Genomic DNA, 6564 nt, shown 5'->3' with positions numbered 1-6564 from the left:
GACAGGAGCTTTCTTTCCCTCAATAAATATAGTCTGTTCATAATCTAAAATTCATTCTTTGGTTTTAGAGAAGACAAACTCGTTTCAGGCACTTTTTAGGTTGGGAGATCAGTTTTTCTCCCTGTGTGATTTGGAGGTTCCCTATATCAATTCCTTATACAATTGTATATCTTGTGTGAATATCTGTTTCTTATATCTGTTCCTCGAAGTAAAACCCTGACTAATACACATGCACAGAAAAAACAAAAAAGTTCACAAGCCCCTGGGCCAATCAGAAAATGCTATCTTCAATTCTTCTGGTACAAGATCAAGCAGGTTTTTGATAGGACAGCCTACATCTAATGCCAGCCTGTAGAGTGGGGCATACGAAACACCTCCACCATTAATCTCATGGTCATTTTAAGCTTTCTCAGGGGTCTGCTTTCATTCTGCAAAACATATTTTCCTACTTTTGATAAATACAGTCTATTATGATGTCCATCATGACAGCTTGCCCTTCGTCTTCCAGGGTGTGCTTTTATGTTGCTTTTACATCTTTCACTGAGCCCAAGCTCACTCTGCAGAGCCAGTTTTCTCCTCACTCTTCACTTTTACTTCTTCAAATAAACTTTACCACTACTTTTGCTCATTTATGCAATTATTTCAGATGAGAAGAACCCGGGATCCAATTCTAAAAAAAAAGTGAGAAGCCCCAAACCTGGTAGTATTTCTCATTGTTTTCTAACAGGTTTTCCTTTCTTCAACCCAGGCAGTGAGCCACAGGACACCAAAGTAAAACCCTGACAAAGTAGTTGCAGAGCACATAATTCACAGTAGGTAAGGTCTACATCCCTTTCCAAATTAAAGCAACAGAGACTGCCTCTCCCTGGCAGCTCTGAAGAATTCTGGGGATTTGTGTCTCTCAGAGAGAAATGGACATTATGGTGTGGCAAAACTGTCTATTGACATAGGCATGATCTGTTAACTACAAGATCCTAGAACACATACACAAAACACGTACCAAAGTCCTGTGTGTGGGCTTTTCATGAGAACTCAAGCAGGTTATCAACAGGATGACCTAGGTCTGACATCAGCCCCAGTTGTGGGGTTCCAGAGCTGTCTTTCAAGCCTTGTATGTAGGAGTTCTCATGGTTTTCCTGAGGTGTGGGCAGTATAAAAGGAGGCAGATGCAGAGAAGAGCTTTCTGTCATTGCTCTCTTCACAACAGCCCACCCTCCTTCTTCCAGGGAGCACTTTTATCTTCTTTTTCCTCTTTTACTTGACTCAAGCTCCTTCTGCAGAGCTGGTTTCTCTCTTAGTCTTCATTTTTACTTTGTCAAGTAAACTCTGTCACTGCTTAAAAAAGTGTCAAATTTTAAAAACTGTAAAACCTTTCTACCTTTTTGATTTATCCAGCCCAATTCTTTGTTCAGGATAACAAGAAGCTGGAAAAAATAGCTAGGAAGAACCCACAGCACCCCAGAACCCAGAAATATATTTCTTGCTAAGACCACCCAGGAGCTAAGTAGTGTTGTTCAGAGGTAAGAAAAATTAATGGAAGCTGGAGACTCAGACACTGTTCTCATTTCTCTGGAACATTTTCCTAGTGTGTCCTGCCCCATGGGGGCGGGATATGTTCAGTGAGATCACCATTAGCCACTGCCCCATGCCTCTAGGAGTTGGTCCCCAGACCTTACTGCCTTCGGGCACACCTTGCTGCAGTGGGCTCATGCTGAGGCCCTGGTGTATTGGGGGAGGAGGGAGAAACTGTGTCCTGGGGACATGTGTCCTGATGGTCACATGGGTTGGGAACCACCAAAGAGTCTATTATTAACCTGGTCACGAACTGGATTATTTAAGTCCCAAGTGTGTAATGTAGAGCTCAGTATTCCTTTGTGCCTCCACATTGTTCTTCTTGCCCAGCACTTTGTTCAGGTTTCCCACTCTTTGGAGAGCATTCTCGGAGAGCTGCCTAGCTAAGCATGCTTTTCTTGTGCTCCAAATCTCATCTGCACTCTTCCCCTAGGCAATCCTTTATCTCTGGGTGTCCTCAGCTACTCAGTCTCTTAGCTGTTTCTTAAGACCTCAGAGAGCAGCCCTGGTCTGCCTTTTCTCCAGGTTTGTCAGCCACTTGGGTTCACTGTGCGGGTCAGTCATGTGGTTTGGCCATGTCTGTTCATCATTTTCTTTTTCAACTGACCTCATGGACAAACAGGAATTGTTGGCCTTGTAGATAAGAACCAAGGCCTCCATTTTCAGAGAACTTGTAGGACATATCTCCTCCTCTAAATCAACTTAGATCACCTCCCTGTTTCTCGCAACAGAAAGTCAGATAATTTAGAAACCTGTGCCTCAGGGCTTGAGTGGACCAAAGGTTACAACCAGTGAAGGTCAACTCAATGAGTTGGGAGTACATAAGAGTACAGCAGGAATTAATAGATAATAAACTGCCCTGAGAACTTTCTAAGTTTCTTCCTCTTTTCTCTTAGATGCTAAAAAAGAAGATTCTATCTCTATCTGGTAAACCAAATAGTTATCAAAGTTTTTGTTATGGGGATAAATGGGAGGGGTAATGTTTCCCAAGTGGCTAGGGCTCCACCCAGGTCTTTAAGGAGTTACAGTGAGTCACAGACTATGGAGAGGTCTAAGGAAAGGGGAAAGTGTGGCTAGAGGCCCTAGAAACTTCTGGTGTGGCATTTGAGTCTCACAGGGATGCACTGGGCACTCAGTATCTGCATCCTTCTGCACAAGATCATCTCTAAAGAGCTCAGACTGTCTCTGTCTCTTGATCTCTGAATGGCATCAGCACTTGCCTGATGAGTGCAAGGTCCTGAGTTCAATCCCTGATACCAATTAATAAATAAACAAACAAATAAATTAGGGATTTGATCCTGACAATCTGAAAAGAAGAGCAATGTATCTTGTTGCAATGCTGTTTGGGCCCAGCATGAACTAAGAAATGGGGAGAGATGGATAAAGAATGGCAATTTAAATTATAGTATTACTCTTCAGTTAGATCTTTTTGGTGAAAAGCAAGGCAAGTGATGTGAAATTCCTAGTGTTTAGGCTTTTATGGTTCTTTATCTCTAGAAAGGTCCAAGAACTATGGCACTTAAAGAATCATCCAAGGAAGAAGAAATCAGTATCATTGATAATCCTGTCTTCAGATACCAACCTGTCTCTCAGGGATATAAGGGAATCTCCCAATGGTTTAATGAAAACAATCACCCTGGGTGGTCTCAAACTCCTCCTACAGTACTCAGGCCAATAAATCAATCCCATCCTTTTCAAAAGCCTTGGGAACTCCACTAGAGACTAGCTCCCCAGAAAGACCCAGTATTCCTCCAGCCCCTACTGATGCTCCACAGATAGCTTTTAGTTCCACAGAACATTCTCAGAGTAGAGTTCCTTACTCTTCCCACTTATAGCTCATCCTGCCCCCTAAAAGAGGCTCTAAAAGTAGAGGGGATTTCTGTAGGATTGCTGTACTTGAGTCCAGACTCCCTTTTCAGTGGCAGGTACCCAACAATGCAAAGAATGGTTAGGCTGATTTTCAGCAGATCCTGGTAGGCCTGCAGATGGGTTTCAGACTTTAGCTCTTGTGTTTACCTCTTGTGGTGAGATGTCCAACTTATCTTGGCCACTTACTGTATCCCAGATGAAAAAGAAAAAGAATCCTAGGAGAGGGTAAGAGATATACAGATGAATAATATGCTGCAGCAAGGAAAGGAAATCATCCTGGAGCCAAGCTGGGATTACAGTACTAGCAGTGTCCTGGACATAAGGTCTAAATGATAACTGTTCTTTGTCATGGGAATGGTTTGAAAGAGTGAGAAAGGTTACACAGAGCAAAGGAAAATCTAGCTATCTTTCATTTCCAGTTTGTAGACCGAGATCTATCCTCCAAAGAGGGATTGGACATCAATGGAACAACATTTTGTTAGCCTCTGCTATTTGGTACAAAGTATAGAAACTTCGGATGCCCCACCCCCACCCCTATGACCCAATTAAAGGACACAGCTATTCTGTGTTTGACAATCAGGATCTAGATGAGGATGAAAGAAGAACCCTGATGAAAAAAAAAAAAAAAAAAAAAAAAGACAGGACAAATTGATGGTTGTTGCAATTGGCAATGTTTTAAGCACTTCCAAGCCATCCAACTGAAAATCCAAGGCCAGTCAGGGAAATAGCTCCTGCTTTAAGACCAAGGAAACTGACACTGGGCACACACCACCACCAAGCCACTGACCAGAGAGTGGCTGGCCCAGCCGAAGCCCTCACCTTGTGCTCTGATGAAAAGGACTGACAGACCCAGGGCAATCTGCAGTGCCCTTGTCCACAGACATCTCCATCTCCTATGAAGAACCAAGGTGACCCTAGACACTATGGCTAAGCAAATTCATACGTGGGTGCTTACTGTGTTTTAACTGCTTTCTCTGGAAAACCCTTTCCTAGATCTACAGCTAGAACTGGAATTGAGGGGACCCCTACTCAGAGCTTCTTTACACCTGCTCTGATATGTCAGTTCAAAGGTCAGATGTTCAACTGTGAGTTTTAATTGTCCCATTTTTATTAGCAAGAGATTAACTAACAAAATTAGGGGCAATTTTCTAATTCCAGCAAAGGCCAAAGTTGATATTGCTGTTCAGTCCACGCCAGACCTCCCAGGCCCAATTACCTAACCAGTAGATTCTGCTGCATGATACAGGGAATACCTGGGAGGGCAAATTTAGCAGTGCCACTAGTTATAAAGCTAGAAGACTGTAGGCAATTTCTGTACCAAAAGCAATACACAAAAAAGAGGCCTGTAAAATCCTCCAGCTGCTCATAGAGAGGTTTCTCCAATGTGGCCTTTTGGGGTCCTCCCTTTGCAATACTCCTATTCGCTCTGTAATGTGCTTCAGGACAATATAGGATGGCGCAAGTCCTTTGCCTTGTTAACTAATATGAACACACCCTCTGGGGGCAGATGCTTATAAAATCTTCTCCTGAATCCTGGAACACAAATTGGTTCTCAGTCTTACACTTCAGAGATGCTCTCTCTTGAGTCCTCTCTGTCCAGATTCCCAGTACCTGACTGCTTTTGAGTGGAAAGTCCCATTAGAAAAAACACTATACTGGGTCGGTTCTTCCACTGTTCTTCTTTAGCTGCCCTCACCTAATGCTCAGGGGCAAGGGAGATGGCTCAGTGGAATAAGCACTTCCCTGGCAAGGGCAAGGGCCTGAGTTCAATCCCTGGTTCCGCTGAAAAAAAGAAAAAAAAAATGGCAGAAATTAATGCTCAGGCACTAGAAATGGGCTTAAGGAATTTAGAGCTTAAACAGGGAATCATCCTAAACATGCAGATTATATTCTAGTCTGCAGTTCAATTTAGGAGCTATCCAAGCCCTCAGATGTGTAACTAAGAAGGAATATAAAGTCTCAAAGGAAAAGGCTCACATAGCCCTTCAAAAAGTCCAATACTTGGGGTACGTTCTTATACCTGGGGAATGAAAGCCCTCTCCAGACCAGATCCAGGCTGTGAGCTCAGGCAGCCAGCTACCAAAGTACAGTCTGTTCCTTTCTGCGAAAGCCTCCTTTCGGTGAATCTAGACACCTCCTAATTTTGGACTAATGGCACAGAGTCTTTATATAAGGCTGTCAAAGGCCCAGAGAAAAGATGTTTTCGAGGCAAGCAGAATGAAGGTGTTATACCCGGGCAACTGATTCCAATTTTGTAACTCTGTATGCTTCCACTGTAACTTTATTAATTGTTATAACCTGACATATGCGCCGCCATCTTGTTCTGTATGCGCCATTCTAAATGCTGTAACTTTCCGCTGTGCCCCTTCTCTACTTGAGAACCTGCAGTTGGGCCTTTCTCACGCTGCCCTTTGTGCACACCTGAATCTAGTTCCAGCCCCATGCCCTGATCTCCCCCTTGTTCCCAGCTACAAACTGTACCCACCACTGCACCTGTTATTGTTCATTAGAAACAGGTAATTTTTCAATTGTAGCCCCTAGATGAACCCTTGATGTCACTCCTTTGTGGTTTATCGGCTTAAATACCCACTCCCCTCATCCTCCCGGCGCGCACCTCAGTGTCTTGCCAGGGTGGTCGCCGCTGGGTACCAGCTAAAATAAAACGCTTCTTTTCTTTTTAAGCCTGCCTCATTTTTGAGTTACAACAGGAGGAAAGTCAGTGCCAGCCATATCTGTCCCCCAAACTTAATCAAGAAAATAAAATATTTTTAAGAAACATCCCCAAGAAAGCCTTACCTTAAGTAAACATCACTGGCCAGCATTGGGTCATGTTGCTAGGAAATGCAATACTGACAATGTGGTGTAGAACTTCACCCACTCCGCTCACATACATGCACCCCCTCCTCAAGACTGCTCTTGCCCTGAACCCCACAAGTTTCCCCAGGGCTCCTCTGTGGTAGGCAATATACACAGACACAGCAGATGTTGGCTCCTCCCCCCAACCCCACTAGGATTTCTAAAGAAGTGATATTACCAGCCCGCCCTGCTGATCCCGCCCTGGGGGCTCGCTGAGACTGCAATTGAGACTAGGCTGGTGGCACACGCCTGTAATCCCAGCACTTG

Source organism: Octodon degus, unplaced genomic scaffold (genome assembly GCF_000260255.1).
Source record: "Octodon degus isolate 3935 unplaced genomic scaffold, OctDeg1.0 scaffold00209, whole genome shotgun sequence".
Classification (NCBI taxonomy): Eukaryota; Metazoa; Chordata; class Mammalia; order Rodentia; family Octodontidae; genus Octodon; species Octodon degus.
This window is presented reverse-complemented; position numbering follows the sequence as displayed.